Source organism: Balearica regulorum, chromosome W, assembly GCF_011004875.1.
Source record: "Balearica regulorum gibbericeps isolate bBalReg1 chromosome W, bBalReg1.pri, whole genome shotgun sequence".
NCBI lineage: Eukaryota > Metazoa > Chordata > Aves > Gruiformes > Gruidae > Balearica > Balearica regulorum.
This window is the reverse complement of record NC_046219.1, coordinates 13,429,704-13,448,819: the sequence shown is the minus strand read 5'-3', so window position 1 is coordinate 13,448,819 and position 19,116 is coordinate 13,429,704. Positions and strand designations below refer to the sequence as shown.

The 19,116-nt window shown below is 47.9% G+C and overlaps 1 protein-coding gene and 1 long non-coding RNA gene across 2 annotated transcripts in view; one reads left to right on the top strand and one right to left on the bottom strand.

Annotated features, from left to right (window-relative positions):
* LOC104641365 (ras GTPase-activating protein 1-like) overlaps positions 1–19,116 on the top strand; it is a 502,600-nt gene that overhangs the window by 440,944 nt on the left and 42,540 nt on the right. The window lies entirely within an intron of this gene.
* Positions 1–19,116, bottom strand: part of LOC142599225 (uncharacterized) — a 154,488-nt gene that overhangs the window by 123,215 nt on the left and 12,157 nt on the right. The window contains exon 2 of the long non-coding RNA XR_012832847.1: positions 18,318–18,421. This is a non-coding gene — a long non-coding RNA (uncharacterized LOC142599225). The remainder of the gene's footprint in view (positions 1–18,317; positions 18,422–19,116) is intronic.

Sequence of the window (19,116 nt, the reverse complement as noted above, 5' to 3'; positions counted from 1 at the left end):
ACTGCTCCAGCGTGGGTCTCTCCCACGGGGTGCAGACCTTCAGGAGCAGACTGCTCCAGCGTGGGTCCCCCACGGGGTCACAAGTCCTGCCAGCAAACCTGCTCCGGCATGGGGTCCTCTCTCCATGGGTCCACAGGTCCTGCCAGGAGCTTGCTCCAGCGTGGGCTTCCCACAGGGTCACAGCCTCCTTCAGGTGCCTCCACCTGCTCTGGCGTGGGGTCCTCCATGGGCTGCAGGTGGAATCGCTACACCCCCTCATCCTTCCTCCATGGGCTGCAGGGGGACAGCCTGCCTCACCATGGTCTTCACCACGGGCTGCAGGGGGATCGCTGCTCCGGCACCTGGAGCACCTCCTCCCCCTCCTTCTTCACTGACCTTGGTGTCTGCAGATGTTCTTACATCTTCTCACTCCTCTCTCTGGCTGCAAAAGCGCTCTCTAACTGTTTTTCTCTTTCTTAAATATGTTATCACAGAGGCGCTGATTGGCTTGGCCTTGGCCAGCGGTGGGTCCGTCTTAGAGCTGGCTGGCATTGGCTCTATCAGACACAGGGGAAGCTTCTAGCAGCTTCTCACAGAAGGCACCCCTGTAGCCCCCCCTGCCTACCAAAACCTTGCCACGCAAACCCAACATACTGTCCTAAAAAACACCACAGTGATATCTTTAACTCTTACTAGCAAGAAGACAATATGAGCAGCACAGCTTACAAATGCATAGATATTTGTAAATTAAAGGTATTTAACTGTAGCGTAGAAAAATATTTGTACATTGGGTTTACATGGGGAGGTTTTGGTAGCCATGAGTGGGATGGGGAGGAAGTCGGCAGGTCTGCATGGGTGGTCTCTGTGGGGAGACACCAGAAGCTGCCCCCATGTCAGAGCCAGTTCCAGCCAGCTCGAAAACGGACCCACCACTGGCCAAGGCCAAGCCAATCAGCAATGTTGGTAGCGTATCTGTGATAACATATTTAAGAAAGCATAAAAAAAGCTGTTCAGCAGCTGTGAAAGAGAAGTGGGGGGGGGGGGGGAAGAGAGAAACAATCCTGCAGACACCAAGGTCAGTGAAGAAAGAGGGGGGAGTACTCCAGGCACGACAGCAGAGATTCCCCTGCAGACCATGGAGGTCCATGCTGGAGCACATATCCACATTGCAGCCTGTGGAGGACCCCTAACCACAGCAGGTAGATGTGCCCTGAAGGAAACTGCAGCCCATGGAGAGCCCACACTAAAGCATATTTTCCTGAACGTCTGTAGCCTGTGGGAGGGACCCCATGCTGGAGAAGGAGAGAAGCATGAAGAAGGAGGAGCGGTAGAGACAAACTGTTATGATCTGACTGCATTCCCCATCCCCCTGTGCCGTTTCGGGTGTGGGAAGGAGGTAGAAGACTCATAGAATAACTTGGGTTGGAAAGGACCTTTAAAGATCATCTACTCCAACCCCTCTGCCATGGGCAGGGACATCTTTCACTAGATCAGGTTGCTCAAAGCCCCGTCCAACCTGACCTTGAACACTTCCAATGCTGGGGCATCTACAACTTCTCTGGGCAACCTGTTATAGTGTCTCATCACCCTCATCATAAAAAGTCTTCCTTATATCCAATCTACATCTATCCTCTTTCAGTTTAAAACCATTGCCCCTTGTCCTGTCACTACAGCCCCGGTAAAAAAGTCTTTCTCCATCGTATAAGCTCCCTTTAAATATTGAAAGGCTAGAATAAGGTCTCCCCGGAGCCGTCTCTTCTCCAGGCTGAACAAATACAACTGTCTCAGCCTCTCTTCATAGGAGAGGTGCTCCAGCCCTCTGATCAGCTTTGTGGCCCTCCTCTGGACTCGCTCCAACAGCTCCATGTCTCTCCTGTACTGGGGCCCCCAGAGCTGAATGCAGTACTCTAGGTGGGGTCTCACGAGAGTGGAGTCAAAGGGCAGAATCACCTCCCTTGACCTGCTGACCATGCTTCACTTGATGCAGCCCAGAATACAGTTGGCTTTCTGGGCTACAAACACACATTGCCGGCTCATGTCCAGTTTTTCATCCACCAGTATTCCCAAGTCCTTCTCCACAGGGCTGCTCTCAATCCATTCATCCCCCAGTCTGTACTGATATTGGGGATTGCCCTGACCCACATGCAGGACCTTGCACTTGGCCTTGTTGAACTTCATGAGGTTCACATGGACCCACTCCTCAAGCCTCTCAAGATCCCTCTGGATGGCATCCCTTCCCTCAAGTGGATCAACTGCACCATTCAGCTTGGTGTCTTTGACACTAAACTTGTGTGGCGGATGGGAAGGTTGAAAGGAAGAACAAAGGTGGGACAAAAATGCAATGCATGCTTTAGGAGAAACTCCTAATTTTGGAAATTTGATGGTTAGTATAATGAAGTGTTTAACAGGCACTTGCACAAAACTCATTGATATCATCTTAAAATAATTTTAAAACTACTATAATGGATAAGTAAGAGTTCAGGCTGGCAATGCTATAAAGAACACAATGTGTTTAATAGGGGTTTCCACATAGTCTGTATCAGTAGGTGTTATTGTGCTAAGTATTTGACCAATGCTGGAATTTGTTCAACAGAAAAGTAGTTTAGTACATCATATGTGGTCCCAGATGAAACATTTGCTGTTTTTGCAAAAGAACTTTGATACAAAACAGAGATGACGTAAGACTGAGAATTGAGTAAAAAGTCAGAGCAGCTACCTGTCCTGGTTTTGGCTAGGACAGAGTTCATTTTAACCAGAAGCTAGGACCAGACACAGCCAGGAGAGCTGATCCAAACTAGCCAAAGGAGTATTCCATACCATATGACATCATGCTCAGCATAAAAGGCGGCTAGTCAGGGAGGGACGGTGTGGGCCCGGGACGGTCTGAGTGGCAGCTGTTGGGTGAGAAATTGCATTGTGTATCCCCCATTTTGTATATCCTGTTATAATTACTGTTGCTGTTGTTTTCCTCTCCTTTTCCTGTGCCAGAAAACTGTCCTTATCCCAACCCATGGGTTTTACCTTTGTCTTCCCATTCTCCTCCCAATCCCAGCAGGGCAGGGGGACAAGTGAGCGAGAGGCCGCAAGGCGCTCAGCTGCCGGCTGGGGCTATAGCTGCCAGCTGAGGCTAAACCACGACAGTCCTTTTTAGCGCGCAACGTGGGGTATAAAGGGTTGAGATAACGACAGATCTGACCAGAGCGTGTTAAAACAAAGTTGTTAGAAGTATTTATAATATTATTTAAACAGCCGCTGGTCACAATGGTGTTTTATTTATTCACATGGCTGTTGTATGTAAACCCTTGCTTTATGTAGTCACTGCAGCACTGTTTATCACCTCTAGGCAAGGGGTCAGGATTCTCATTATGCTGTACTGTGTAATATCGACTTCTGATAACATCACTGGTCATGAGCCTAAGCTGGTATTTGTATGTGGCATTGCTGTCATGCCCATACCTTGGATGACATCTCTTGGAATTAATTAACAATGGCACCAAATCTATGGGGAAAATGGGGGGATACTTTCTCCTGCTCTTTCATCTCCCCTTTTTCCTTCAGGCTGCTTACAACAGCTTTTGAGAATTTTGAATACCCTTGGGATGTTCAAGCCAGCATGCTCCTATTGCTAGGTCTCCTGAATGTGTTTCAAGTCCTATTCAGGGTTACAAAAAATTGTTTAAAGAATACCACCCAGAGATCTGCCCCAAGTCTGGATAGTCATGGGTGGCATGGCATGTGGGAGAATATGGGCAAGTATCTAGAGAACTTCTCACCTCCAATGGTTTGGAACTTCATTTCTGAACAACTACAGGACCCTGATAAAGTGACAGAATATTTGAAAGGGAAATGCTGCGGCTATTCCAAAGAGGCACAACTTACCGCACTGCGCTGGGCCCTGGCCAGTATCCATCAAACACTGCTCAATAGTAGGCAGCGCCATCAGGGGGAAGAGAGGGAAAACTTAGCTAGGGATGAAGATCAACCAGGACCATCACGAGAATAGGAGAGAGGCAGAATCAGAGATAATCACCCGATCCCTGTCCCCGAGTAAGCTACAAGATATGCAAAAAGATTTCAACCACCATCCAGGCAAGCACATTGTTACATGGCTGCTCTGATGCTGGGATAATGGGGCCAGTAGCCTGGAATTAGAGGGTAGGGAAGGCAAGCAGCTGGGATCCCTGTCTAGGGAAGGGGGCATCGACAAGGCAATTGGGAAAAAGACACAATCCCTCAGCCTCTGGACACGACTTCTGTCAAAAGTGAGAGAAAGGTATCCCTTCAAAGATAATGTTGTATGTCATCCAGGCAAGTGGACCACCATAAAGCAAGGTATCAAGTATCTGAGGGAATTAACCACGTGGGAGATGGTTTATTATGGCCCAGACAATGCGCAGTTACCCACCGATACTGATGAAGACCAATGTACCTGACCCATGTGGCGGAAGTTTGTAGAGAACGTACCATCAGTGTATGCCAACTCACTGGCAGTAATTGGACTGGAAAGGTGAAGAGGCACCAAGAGGATGAAGTGGCTGGCTGACTCCGGCAATACAAAGAAAGTCTCTCTTCCTCCCTTGTCTCAGCTGTGCAGAAACAGTCCAGGAAGGTCCAATAACATGAAGAGGATATGTCCTATTCCCCACCCATATGGACCAGTATTTCAGCTATTAGGAGTAAGTGTTCCTCTGCTCAAGAGAGGATACAGAGGGTACAAACCACGAGGCACCCTGTGGTTTTACTTGCATGACCACAGAGTGAACATGAGGAAATGGGACAGAAAGCCTACCTCGACCCTACAGGCACAAATATGCGAGCTTCAAGGCAAAACAGTCACAAAAGGAGATTCTTCCAGGAAAAATGCCGCTCCAGTTTCCAGCAGGAGGTCCTCCAGAGCGAGTGGAAGGCCTACTCGTACTTATGATCCTCTTGAAGGGATTTCTAAGGCATTTTTACGAGAAGTAATGAGTACGATGACCAGGATTAAAGGGGCCCTGCCTCCAGCCAGGTGAAGGAAAGGGACAACAGGGTTTATTGGACTGTGTGGATCCAATGGCGTGGCACATCAGATCCAAAGAGTATAAAGCTCTAGTGGAAACCAATGCACAGTGTACCCTACTGCCATCAAACTATGAAGGGGAAGAACCCATCTATATTTCTGGAGTGACAGGGGGATCCCAACAGCTGACTGTACCAGAGGCTGAAGTGAGTTTAACTGGGAACGAGTGGCAAAAGCACCCCATTGTGACCGGGCCAGCGGTTCTGTGCATCCTTGGCACAAACTACCTCAGGAGAGAGTATTTCGAAGACCAAAAAGGGTACCAGTGAGCTTTTGGCATAGCTACCTTGGAGTTGGAGGAAACTGAACATCTGTCTACTTTGCCTGGTGTCTCGGAGGACCCTTCTGTTGTGGGGTTGCTGAGGGTTGAAGAACAACAGGTGCCAATTGCTACCACAACGGTGCACTGGCAGCGATATCGCACCAAGACTCCTTGATTCCCATCCATAAGCTGTTTTGTCAACTAGAGAGCCAGAGACTGATGAACAGAACTTGATCAGCAGAACTTGCTCACCCTTTAACAGTCCCATATGGCCAGTGAGAAAGTCCAGTGGAGAGTGGAGGCTGACAGTAGACTATTGTGGCCTGAATGAAGTCACGCTGGCAATGATTGCTGCCGTGCCGGACATGCTGGAACTTCAATATGAACTGGAGTCAAAGACAGCCAAGTGGGATGCCACAAGTAATATTGCTAACGTGTTTTTCTCAATCCCTTTGGCAACAGAGTGCAGACCACAATTTGCTTTCACTTGGAGGGGTGCCCAGTACACCTGGAATCGACTGCCCCAGGGGTGGAAACGCAGCCCCACCATTTCCCTTGGGCTGATCAGACTACACTGGAACAGGGTGAAGCTCCGGAGAACCTGCAATACATCAATGACATCATTGTACGGGGCAACTCAGCAGAAGTTTCTGAGAAAAGAAAGAAGATAGTCCAAATTCTTCTGAAATTCGATTTTGCCATAAAACACAGTAATGTCAGGGACCTGAACAGGAAATCCAGTTGTTAGGAATAAAATGGCAAGTTGGATGCCGTCAGATCCCAATGGATATGATCAACAAAATGGCAGCTATGTCTCCATCGACTAACAAAAAGAAACAGAAGCATTCTTAGGCATTGTGTTTTTTTCGAGAATGCATATTCCAAAGGAGGGTCAGATTGTAAGCCCTCTCTATCAGGTGACCCGGAAGAAGAACAATTTTTAAATGTGGCCCCGAGCAATGAAAAGCCTTTAAACAAATTAAACAGGAAATAGTTCACACAGTAGCCCTTGGGCCAGTCCTGGCAGGACTAGATGTTAATAATGTGCTCTACACTGCAGCCAGGGAGAATGGCCCTACCTGGAGTCTCTGGCAGAAAGCACCAGGGGAGACTTGAGGCCGACCCCTGGGGTTTTGGAGTTGGGGATACAGAGGATCCGAGACTCTCTACACTCCAGCTGAAAAGGAGATATTGGCAGCATATGAAGGGGTTCAAGCTGCTTCAGAGTTGATTGGTACTGAAGCCCACCTCCTCCTGGCACCCCGACTGCCAGTGCTGGGCTGGATGTTAAAAGGGAGGGTCCCCTTCTACACACCATGCAACCGATGCTACATGGAGTAAGCGGATCACACTGATCACACAGTGGGCTTGTAATAGGAAACCCCAATTGCCCAGGAATTCTGGAAGTGATCACAGACTGGCCAGAAGGCGAAGATTTTAGAATGTCACCAGAGGAGGAGGTGACATGTACTGAAGAGGCTCCACCATAAAATGCCAGAAAATGAGAAGCAATATGCCCTGTTCACTGATGGGTCCTGTCGCATCGTGGGAAAGCATCAGAGGTGGAAGACTGCTGTACAGAGTCCTACACGGTGAGTCGCAGAAGGAGAAGGTGAATCAAGCCAGTTTGCAGAGATGAAATCCATCCAGCTGGCTTCAGATATTGCTGAACGAGAAAAGGGGCAAACCTCTATACTGACTCATGGATGGTGGCCAATACCCTGTGGGGTGGTTACAGCAATGGAATCAGAGCAACTGGCAGAGCACAGGTAAACCCATCTGGGCTGCCCCATTGTGGCAAGATATCGCTGCCCGGCTAGACAAGTTGTTTGTAAAAGCACATCATGTAGATGCCCACGTACCCAAGAGTTCGGCTGCTGAAGAATATCAGAACAACCAGCAAGTGGATCAGGCTGCCAAGATTGAAGTTACTCAGGTGGATCTGGACTGGCAGCGTAAGGGTGAATTATTTATAGCTCGGTGGGCCCACGACACCTCAGGCCATCAAGGAAGAGATGCGACATATAGATGGGCCCGTGATCGAGGGGTGGATTTAAGGATGGACACCATCTCACAGTTTATCCATGAATGTGAAACATGCACTGCAATCAAGCAAGTCAAACGGTTAAAGCCCCTCTGGTATGGAGTGCTGTGACCACTTCCCTGGGGAGCCTCTTCCAGTGCCCGACCACCCTCTTGGTGAAGAACCTTTTCCTGAATATCCAACCTAAACCTCCCCCGTCACAGCTTCGTTCCGTTCCCTCGGGTTCTATCACTGGTCACCAGAGGGAGGAGATCAGCACCTGCCCCTTCGCTCCCCCTCGTGAGGAAGCTGTAGGCCGCGATGAGGTCTCCCCTCAGTCTCCTCTTCTCTAGGCTGAACAAACCAAGGGACTTCAGCCTCTCCTCATACGTCTTCCCCTCTAGACCCTTCACCATCTTTGTTGCCCTCCTTTGGACACTCTCCAATGGTTTTATGTCCTTTTTGTACTGTGGTGCCCAAAACTGCACGCAGTACTCGAGGTGAGGCCGCACCAGCGCAGTGTAGAGTGGGACAATCACTTTCCCTAGACCGGCTAGCAATGCCGTGCTTGATGCACCCCAGGATACGGTTGGCCTTCCTGGCAGCCTGGGCACACTGTTGGCTCATATTCAACTTGCTGTCGACCAAGACCCCCAAGTCCCTTTCAGCATGGCTGGTCTCCAGCGTCTCCTCGCCCAGTCTGTATGTATAGCCAGGGCTGCCCCTTCCCAGGTGCAGAATCCGGCACTTGCCCTTGTTAAACCTCATGTGGTTGGTGATTGCCCAGTTCTCCAATCTGTCCAGATCTCTCAGCAAGGCCTCTCCACCCTCGACGGAATCGACAGCTCCTCCCAATTTGGTGTCATCCGCAAACTTGCTCACGACACCTTCTAGTCCTACATCCAAGTCATTTATGAAAACATTAAAGGGAACTGGCCCTAAAATGGAGCCCTGGGGAACCCCACTAGTGACTGGCTGCCAGCCTGATGTAACCCCATTTACCATAGCTTTTTGGGCCCAACCCATCAGCCAGTTGCTCACCCATCGCGCTATGTTTTTGTCAAACTGTATGCTGGACATTTTGTCCAGAAGGATACTGTGAGAGACACTATCGAAAGCTTTACTGAAATCTAAAAAAAAAATGACATCAACTGGCTTCCCTCGGTCAACTAGATGGGTGACCTTGTTGTAAAAGGAAACTAAGTTTGTTAAACAGGCCCTTCCTCTCACGAACCCGTGTTGGCTGTGACCAATGACTGCATTGTCCTTCAGGTGTTTTTCGATAACTCCCAGCATAATTTTCTCCATAATTTTACCAGGCACTGAAGTGAGACCGACAGGCCTGTAATTACCAGGGTCTTCTTTCTTGCCCTTCTTGAAGATTGGAACAACGTTTGCCAGCTTCCAGTCAACTGGGACCTCTCCAGATTCCCAAGACCATTGAAAAATAATTGAGAGAGGTCTCGCAATGACATCAGCCAGCTCTCTGAGCACCCTAGGATGAATCCCATCTGGCCCCATGGACTTGTATGCACCCAGGTGGAGCAGCAAGTCCCGCACAAGTTCGGGGTCAGCTGGGAGTTTATCGTTACCACAGTCACGGTCCTCCAACTCGGGGCAACTGGGGTCCCAGAGCCCGTCATCAGTGTTGAAGACAGAGGCGAAGGTGCCATTAAAGGTCTCTGCTTTGTCTATGTCCCTGTTTGTAAGGTGACCATTCTCGTCGAGTAACGAGCCAATATTCTCTCTGGTCCTCCTTTTGTTATTAACGTACTCTGGTATGGAGGACGATGGCTGAAATATTAATATGGAGAGGCCTGGCAGATTGACTACATCACACTCCCACAACCCCACCAAGGCAAGTGCCATGTACTTACAATGGTGGAAGCAAGCACCGGATGGCTGGAAACATATCCTGTGCCCCATGTCACCCCCCGGAACACTATCCTGGGCCTTGAAAAACAAGTCCTGTGGTGACATGGCACCCCAGAAAGAATTGAGTCAGACAATGGGACTCATTTCCAAAACAACCTCATAGACGCCTGGGCCAAAGAGCATGGCATTGAGTGGGTGTATCACATCCCCTACCATGCACCAGTCTCCAGGAAAATCAAACAATACAATGGACTGATAAAAACTACACCGAGAGCAATGGGTGGTGGGACCTTCAAACGTTGGGATATACGTTTAGCAATGGCCACTTGGTTACTCAACACTAGGGGATCTACCAATTGAGCTGGCCCTGCCCAGCCAAAACTTCTGCGTACTGTAGAAGGGGATAAAGTCCTCATAGTGTGCATGAAGAATATGTTAGGGAGTGTGTGGTGCTTGGCTGCCAGCTGGGGCTTAAGCAAGACACCTACATACCTTGCGTTCGATATCTCAAAACTAAGAGATTTAAACAAACATTTTCATAAAAGTAGAATTTAAAATTTGGAGTTCATATCTGCTCCAGCTTATGTATGGTTAAAGCTGAGGTCCCAGAACTATAGCTTTGACATATCCAAATTAGTTTGAATAGCAACAGCAGCACAGATATTTCCTAGTTAAATCAAATGAAGGTCGTTAAATGAATGACCACCAAAACATCAGTTTTCTGGCCCTAAAAATAGGACAGAAGTATCAGAAGAACCTTAAAAGCAACATTTTGGTAGAGATTCATTTATGAGTTAAAAATGCAAAAGCCTATGCAGATACTCAAGTTGCCAATTAATTGAGTTCATTTAATATGATTATTAAAATTCTGTTCGAGCTCTGAAAACAGCACAGATTTACTGCTGAAAACATTTATGTTTCTTTTCAAATTCAAGTAAACAGCTTTTCAATGATGCCTGTTCATTCTGTAAATTAATAATTACCTTACATCTATCCATTCTAACAATTCCTTTTTACAACTTCAAACGTACACATACAGGCATCTTGAAATGAACTGGTCCCTTAAGGTTCCTGGCTTTTTTATTTTTGAATGGTGATGTGTTTATCTGCCCTTCACAAATGGGAAGGCTATCTCATGTAGATACTTTGAGGTGTATCTTCTGCAGCGTGGACTTATCCTTGGGCCAGGATATCCCTTCAGAGTTACTTGGTCCAGTCTTGTTCAACACATTCATCAATGACCTGGATGAAGGGACAGAACGTACCCTCAGGAAGTTTGCTCATGATACAAAACTGGGAGGAGTGGCTGATACACCAGTAGGCTGAGCTGCCATTCAGCGAGACCTAGACAGGCTAGAGAGATGGATGGAAAGGAACCTAATGAAGTTCAACTAAGGCAAGTGTAGGGTCCTGCACCTAGGGAGGTATAACCCCAGGCATCAGCACTCTAACTGAGCTTTGGCCGCACGAATTTTCTCCCTACAAAGGCGAGCAGCATCCCTGCAGTCCTCCCACATTGCCTGACCCTGCTTCCAACAGGCATACACTTTCTTTTGAGAGTTGTTTCTCTCATATAGTCTCACTCCTCTCTCTGGCTGCAATTGCTCCTGCTGTTGGTTTTTTTATTATTTCCCTTCTTAAATATGTTATCACAGAGTTGCTACCACCATCACTGATTGGCCCGGCCTTTGTACAGCGGCAGGCCTATCTTGGAGCCGGCTGGCATTGGCTCTATTAGACATAGGGGGAAGCTTCTAGCAGCTTCTCACAGAAGCTACCCCTGTAGCCCCCTTGCTACCAAAACCTTGCCACGCAAAACCAATACAGCTGCCAGTTGCTCTGCTTCCATTGCTGCCACCACCCCCAGGTCCCCACCACGACTCGGGGGCTTTCTGAGTGCCCCAAGCCGGTGTCTGCTGTGCTTTACACTCTTGTGGATCTGACGTGCCAGGCCATCGGATCCACACAGTCCAATAAACCCAGTTGTCCCTCTCCTCCACCTGGCTGGAGGCAGGGCCCCTCTAATCCTGGTCATCGTATTTGTTACTCACTTCTTGCAAAAATGAGGTAGAAGTCCCTTCAAGAGAACCATAAATATGAGTAGGTCTTCCACTCAGTCTAGGGAACTGCCCGCTGGAAACTGGAGTGGCATTTTTCCTGGAAGAATCCCCTTTTGTGACTGTTTTGCCTTGCAGCTCACGTACTCCTGCCTCTAGGGTCGAGGTAGGTTTTCCATCCCACCTCCTCACGCCCTCTCCGTGGTCATGTAGGTAAAACCACGGGGTGCCTCGTGGTATGTACCCTCTATATCTTCTGTCTTGAGCAGAGGAACACTGAGATACTGGTCTGTACAGATGGGGAGCAGGGCATATTCTCTTTGAGTTGCTGGACCTTCCAGGACAGTTTCTCCACAGCCGAGACAAGGAAGGGAGACCTTCTTTGTATTACTGCAGTTGGCCAGCCATTTCATCCACTGTTGGCGTCTCTTCTAGTCCATTACTGCCAATGAGTTGGCATACAATGATGGTGCACTCTGTACAAACTTCCACCACATGGGCTGGGTACATTGGACTTCATCTGGATCTGTGGGGAACTGAACATTGTCTGGGACATAATAAACCATCTCCCGCATGGCTAATTCCCTCAGGTACTGGATACTTTTCTCCATGGTGGTCCACTTGCCTGGGTGACATACAACATCTTCACTGCAGGGATACCTTTCCCTCATGCCTGACAAGAGTCACCTCCAGAGGCTGAGAGCTTGTGCCTTCTTCCCAATTGCCTTGTCAATGCCCCCTTCCCTAGACAGGGATCCCAGCTGCTTGGCTTCTCTACCCTCTAGTTCCAGGCTACTTGGCCCCGTTATCCCAGCATCAGAGCAGCCATGTAACGATGTGCTCACCTGGATGGAGGCTGAAATCTTTTCATAGATCTTGCAGGTAATTCAGGGACAGGGATCAGGTGAGTATCTCTGGTTCTGCCTCTTCCACCTGCTCTCGTGATTGTCCAGGTTCATCATCATCCCTTACTAAGCAAGCTGATATTTCTGTGTATTTCTTCTTGTGTATAGGGTGACTAATACTGGCATGGGTTGTTTTTTTGGTTCAGCTGCACCGCCTGTCACCAGGGTTTGAGTAGTGTCACTGCCCATCACCAAGGTTTGAGTAACTACTGTGCATGTCATTGGGGTTGAGGTAGCCTGTGGTGGTTTAACCTCAGCTGGACACCAGGTGTCCGCCAAGCCGCTCTATCACTCCCCTCCTCAGCAAGGCAGGGAGGGGAGAAAAATAAGATGGAAAAAACAACCCCAAACTCGTGGGTCAAGATAAAGGCAGTTTAATGTAGCTAAAGCAAAAGGCCGTGCGCAGAAGCAAAGCAAAAAGCAAAAGATTATTCTCTACTTCCCATCAGCAGGCGATATCCAGCCACTTCCTGGGAAGCAGGGCTTCAGTACATGTACTAGTTACTCCTGAAAGACAAACATTGTAAAACAAAACAAATGCCCCCACCCCGTTCCTCCCCCTATCTCTCAGTTTCTTATTCCTGAGCAGATGTCATGTGCTATGGAATATCCCTTTGGTCAGTTTGGGTCAGCTGTCCTGGCTGTGTCCCCTCCCAAAATCTTGCCCACCGCCAGGCTACTGCTGAGGTGGGGAGAAATGTTGGAGAGACAGCCTTGATGCGTGCTGGCACTGCTCAGTAGTAGCCAAAACACTGATGTATTAACAACACCTTGCTAGCTACCAATACACAGCACAGCACTATGAGGGCTGCTGTGGGGAGAATTAACTCCATCTCAGCCAGACCCAATACATAACCAGTGTCTGTCGCTCTCTTTTCCCTCTCTTTCCCCTGATGGTGCTGCCTACTATTGAGCCGTGTTTGGTAGATAGTGGCCAGAGCCCAGCACAGTGCAGTAAATTGTGCCTCTTTGGAATAGCCACAGCATTTCCCTTTCAAATACTCTATCACTTTACCAGGGTCCTGTAGTTGTTTCATCATAGAATCATAGAATGGTTTGGGTTGGAAGGGACCTCAAAGATCATCTAGTTCCAACTCCCCTGCTGCGGGCAGGGACACCCTCCACTAGACAAGGTTGCCCAAAGCCTCATCCAACCTGGCCTTAAACACTTCCAGGGAGGGGGACTCCACAACCTCCCTGGGCAACCTGTTCCAGTGCCTCACCACCCTCACAGTAAAGAATTTCTTCCCAACATCTAATCATCTAAATCGACCCTCCTTCAGCTTAAACCCATTACCCCTTGCCCTGTCACTACACTCCCTGATAAACAGTCCCTCACCAGATTTTCTGTAGGCCCCCTTTAGGTACTGGAAGGCCACAATTAGATCTCCCCAGAGCCGCCTTTTCTCCAGGCTGAACAATCCCAACTCTCTCAGCCTGTCCTCATAGGAGAGGTGCTCCAGCCCTCTGATCAGCTTTGTGGCCCTCCTCTGGACTCGCTCCAACAGCTCCATTGTCTCTCCTGTACTGGGGCCCCCAGAGCTGGATGCAATACTCCAGGTGGGGTCTCACAAGAGCAGAGCAGAAGGGCGGGATCACCTCCCTCAACCTGCTGGTCATGCTGATTTTGATGCAGCCCAGGACATGGTTGGCTGTCTGGGCTGCAAGCGCACACTGTCGGCTCCTGTTGAGCTTCTCATCAATCAATACCCCCAAGTCCTTCTCCTCAGGGCTGTTCTCAATCCATTCCTCGCCCGGCCTATAGTCGTGCTTGGGATTGCGCCAACCCTCGTGCAGGACCTTGCACTTGGCCTTGTTGAACTTCATGCGGTTCGCATGGGCCCACCTCTCCAGCCTCTCAAGGTCCCTCTGGATGGCATCCCTTCCCTCCAGCGTGTCGACCCCACCACACAGCTTGGTGTCGTCGGCAAACTTGCTGAGGGTGCACTCGATCCCACTGTCCATGTCGCCGACAAAGATGTTGAACAAGTGACGGTCCCAATACTGACCCCCGAGGAACGCCACTCGTCACTGATCTCCACTTGGAGCCGTTGACCACAACTCTTTGAGTGCGACCATCCAGCCAATTCCTTATCCACGGAGTGGTCCATCCATCGAATCCATAACTCTCCAATTTAGAGGGAAGGATGTCGTGCGGGACAGCGTCAAATGCCTTGCACAAGTCCAGGCAGATGACGTCAGCTGCCCTTCCCTTGTCCACCGACGCTGTAACCCCATCATAGAAGGCCACCAAGTTTGTCAGGCACAATTTGCCCTTAGTGAAGCCATGTTGGCTGTCACCAATCACCTCCTTATTTTCCCTGTGCCTGAGCATAGTCTCCAGGAGGGTCTGCTCCATGATCTTGCCAGGCACAGAGGTGAGACTGACCGGCCTGTAGTTCCCTGGGTCTTCCTTTTTCCCCTTCTTAAAAATGGGGGTTATGTTCCCCCTCTTCCAGTCGGCGGGAACTTCACCGGACTGCCAGGACTTCTCAAATATGATGGAGAGTGGCCTGGCCACTTCATCCGCCAGTTCCCTCAAGACCCACGGATGCATCTCATCAGGTCCCATGGCCTTGTGCACCTTCAGGTTCCTTAGATAGTCTCGAACCTGGTCTTCTCCTACAGTGGGCGGTTCTGCATTCTCCCAGTCCCTGCCTTCTGTGACCTGGGCAGTGTGGCTCAAGCATTTGCCAGTGAAGATTGAGGCAAAGAAGTCATTGAGTACCTCAGCCTTCTCCATATCCTGGGTAACCAGGTCACCCGTTTCATTCCGGAGGGGACCCACATTTTCCCTCGTCCTCCTCTTATCACTGACATACCTATAGAAGCTTTTCTTGTTGTCCTTGACATCCCTGGCCAGACTAATTCCTGTCAGGGCTTTGGCTTTCCTAACCTGATCCCTGGCTGCTCGGACAGTTTTCTCTGTATTCCTCCCAGGCTACCTGCCCTTGCTTCCACCCTCTGAAGGCTTCCTTTTTTTGTTTGACTTTGCCCAGGAGCTCCTTGTTCATCCACGGGGGCCTCTTGGTGGTTTTGCTTGACTTCCTCTTTGTTGGGATGCATGTTTGGGAATGAAGTTCCAAAACACTGAGGGTGAGAAGTTCTCTAGATACCTGCCCATATTCTCCCACATGCCATGCCACCCCTGACTATCCAGCCTCGGGGCAGATCTCTGGGTAGTATTCTTAAAACAAGTTTTTGTAACCCTAAACAAGACCTGAAACACATTCAGGAGAAATAGCAATAGGAGCATGCTGGCTTGAACATCCCAAGGATATTCAAAATTCTCAAAAGCTGCTGTATCTAACCTGAAGGAAAAAGTGGAGGTGAAAGAGCAGGAAAAAGTATCTCCCTCTGTCTTCCCAATAGATTTGGCACGATTATTAACTAATTCCAAGAGATGTCATCTGAGGTACAGGCATGACAGCAATGCCACATACAAATACCAGCTTAACCTTACGACCACTGATGTTATCATATCAGAAGTCGATATCACACAGCACAGCAAAATGAGAATCCTGACCCCTCTCCCAGAGGTGATAAACAGCGCCACAGGGAATACATACAGCAAGTAAGTGTTTACATAGCACAGCCACGTGAACAAACAAAACACCATTGTGACTAACGACTACTTAACTAATATAATAAATGCATATAACAACTTTTGTTTTAACACACTGGTCAGATCTGTCATTATCTTACCCTTTGTGGCTCACGTGTGGTGCCAAAAAGGACCGATGTGGTTTAGCCCCAGCCAGCAGCTGAGCACCACATGGCCGCTCGCTCACTTGTCCCCCTCCCCCAGTTGGATGGGGAGGAGAATGGGAAGATAAAGGCAAAACTCGTGGGTTGGGAGGACAGAAAATGGAGAGAAAAATAACAACAATAGTACTTAGAATATACAAAGTGGGTGATACACAATGCAATTTCTCACCTGACGACCCCAACCCTATGACTGTACACTCAGACCATCCTGGAGCTGCCCCAGAGCCATGCTGCTCTCCCCGCTCCACTAGCCCCCTTTTATGCTGAGCATGATGTCATATGGTATGGAATATCCCTTTGGCTAGTTTGGGTCACCTGACCTGGCTCTGTCCTGTCCCAGTTTCTTGTGAAAATTAACTCTATCCTAGCCGAAAACCAGGACAAACATGCAACTCACATCCTGGGTTACAACAATTTAAAGGTATATCCATTATGATATCCACCCCTGGTCCCTTTGGACCAGACCATTGAACTCCTCCCCTTGTCCCTGCTCCAGCTTGGGCTTATCCACAGACTGCAGTTCCTTAGGAGTGTACTTACTCCAAGTGGAGCCTTATGTATGAGCCACAGTCTCTTCAGGGGTATACCTGCTGCAGCATAGACTTATCCACAGCTACAGTCACTTTGAGGTGTATCTGTTCCAGCGTGGCTTTCTCCATGGGCCACAATGCCATCAGAGATATACCTGCTCCAGCATGGTCTTACCCACGGCCACAGTCCCTTCAGAAATAAACCTGCCCTGTCGTGGGCTCATCCATGGCCACACGCTTTGAGGTGCTCCAGCATGACATCATGCACAGCCACTGATGCTTCAAAGTGTACCTGATGCAGCATGTACTTATCCAGAGCCACAGATACTTTGAGGTGTATCTTCTGCAGCGTGGACTTATCCTTGGGCCAGGATATCCCTTCAGAGTTACTTGGTCCAGTCTTGTTCAACACATTCATCAATGACCTGGATGAAGGGACAGAACGTACCCTCAGGAAGTTTGCTCATGATACAAAACTGGGAGGAGTGGCTGATACACCAGTAGGCTGTGCTGCCATTCAGCGAGACCTGGACAGGCTAGAGAGATGGATGGAAAGGAACTTAATGAAGTTCAACTAAGGCAAGTGTAGGGTCCTGCACCTAGGGAGGTATAACCCCAGGCACCAGTAGAGGTTAGGGGTTGACCTGCTGGGAAGCAGCACTGCGGAGAAGGACCTGGGAGTCCTGGTGGACAACAAGTTATCCATGAGCCAGCAATGTGCCCTTGTGGCCAAGGCGGCCAATGGTAATCTGGGGTGCATTAAGAAGGGCATGGCCAGCAGGTCGAGGGAGGTTATCCTCCCCCTCTACTCTGCCCTGGTGAGGCCACATCTGGAGTCCTGTGTCCAGTTCTGGGCTCCCCAGTTCAAGAAAGACAGGGAACTACTGGAGAGAGTCCAGCAGAGGGCTACAAAGGTGATTAAGGGACTGGAGCATCTGTCTTATAAGGAAAGGCTGAGAGAACTGGGTCTGTTTAGCCTGGAGAAGAGAAGACTGAGAGGGGATCTTATCAACACTTATAAATATTTAAAGAATGGATGTCAAGACAATGGGGCCAGACTCTTTTCAGTGGTGCCGAGTGACAGGACAAGGGGCAACGGGCACAAACTGGAACACAGGAAGTTCCACCTGAATATGAGGAAAAACTTGCTTACTTTGAGGGTGACCGAGCACTGGAACAGGTTTCCCAGAGAGGCGGTGGAGTCTCCTCTGGAGATATTCGAAACCCTCCTGGACGCAATCCTGTGCGACCTGCTCTAGGTTATCCTGCTTTAGCAGGAGGGTTGAACTAGATCTCCAGAGGTCCCTTCCAACCCCTACCATTCCATGATTCTGTAGAATGCTCCCCTTGCAACTCATGTATTTGATCTATTGTTATGAAATAGCCTATTGATATTTATACTAATCCTGTCTTATGAAGTGTTAAAAAAAATATTTTTTTAAGTACCTAAGAACTCTCTGTATGCAAGATTAATCAGCAGACAGATTATTTAAAATATTGAGGCAGTGCAGAGAAAAAAATCCTTCTCTTTTTGCAGTGTCTTTTATTTAATTTAGCTTTTCAATATTAAGATGCAGCTTATGCCTTTAAAAAATATAAGAGCTGGATGGCAGCTAACGTTGCTCAGTATGATTAAAGCAACAAACTTAAGTCTGTTCTTTTACAGCAACACTGCCTTACACTTTGAGCCTCTAAATCCAGTATCACAGTACTATAGTTTTATTAAAATTCAAGAATAGCAGATGAATGTTTCAAAAAAAAAAAGTGTAATTTAAATTAGTTCACTTTAGTGTTTGTACTCTAATGCTTAATTGTGTTACCATATTCAAACACAGTGCAGCAACTTTTTCTTATCTTACCTGCTACTACAGAGAAGCCAACGAGCAAAAGAGTAGTGAGATATCATCTTCTGTATGACACTAGCCATTACCATTGTAACCACCAGCTGTACACCTATCACACCCTGCAGAGGAATAAGTTAATAACAAGTTAGTGTGTTAAAAAAAACAAAAAACATTTTAAAAATACCGTCATATAGCAAGGATAATATTTTTTGCTTTTTTTAAACTGCAGGCAAAGAAAAACAATACTGCATCAGTTTTCAAGAAATCCCCTGGAACTTGCTATAATAATCCAAAAAGAAAAGGCATCACCAAACCACAAGGATAGTAACAAACATATTTGAGCCATCAGATAGTACAAGAGCTTCTCCATTTAACAGATGTTAAGCCACATGATGGCATGACATTTCACAAGACATTATATCTTAAAATTACATCACTGATTACAATCTTGCTTTTGGCAGTCTCCAATTCTGACATGACTTAACAGCTGACACTGCACAAACCTACTAGGAATTAACAATAATTTACAAAATTTACATTTATGACTTGAGATTTCAGCTTTCTATTTACATGCAACATTTTCATGCTTAAAACAGCACGAGAGGAAAACCCCACAAATCTAGATATACAAGTGAAATTTACCAAAATATACAAGTTAAAAAACATCAATGATCAAACAAATAACTAACTTATCTTTTTTAACTGATCTGTTTTTCAAAATACTCTCTCATGAAAAGGCACATATGCATGTTTTCAATCAGCATACAAAACACCACATTTAAATAGTGGCCTAAGAATGTTTATATGCATATTT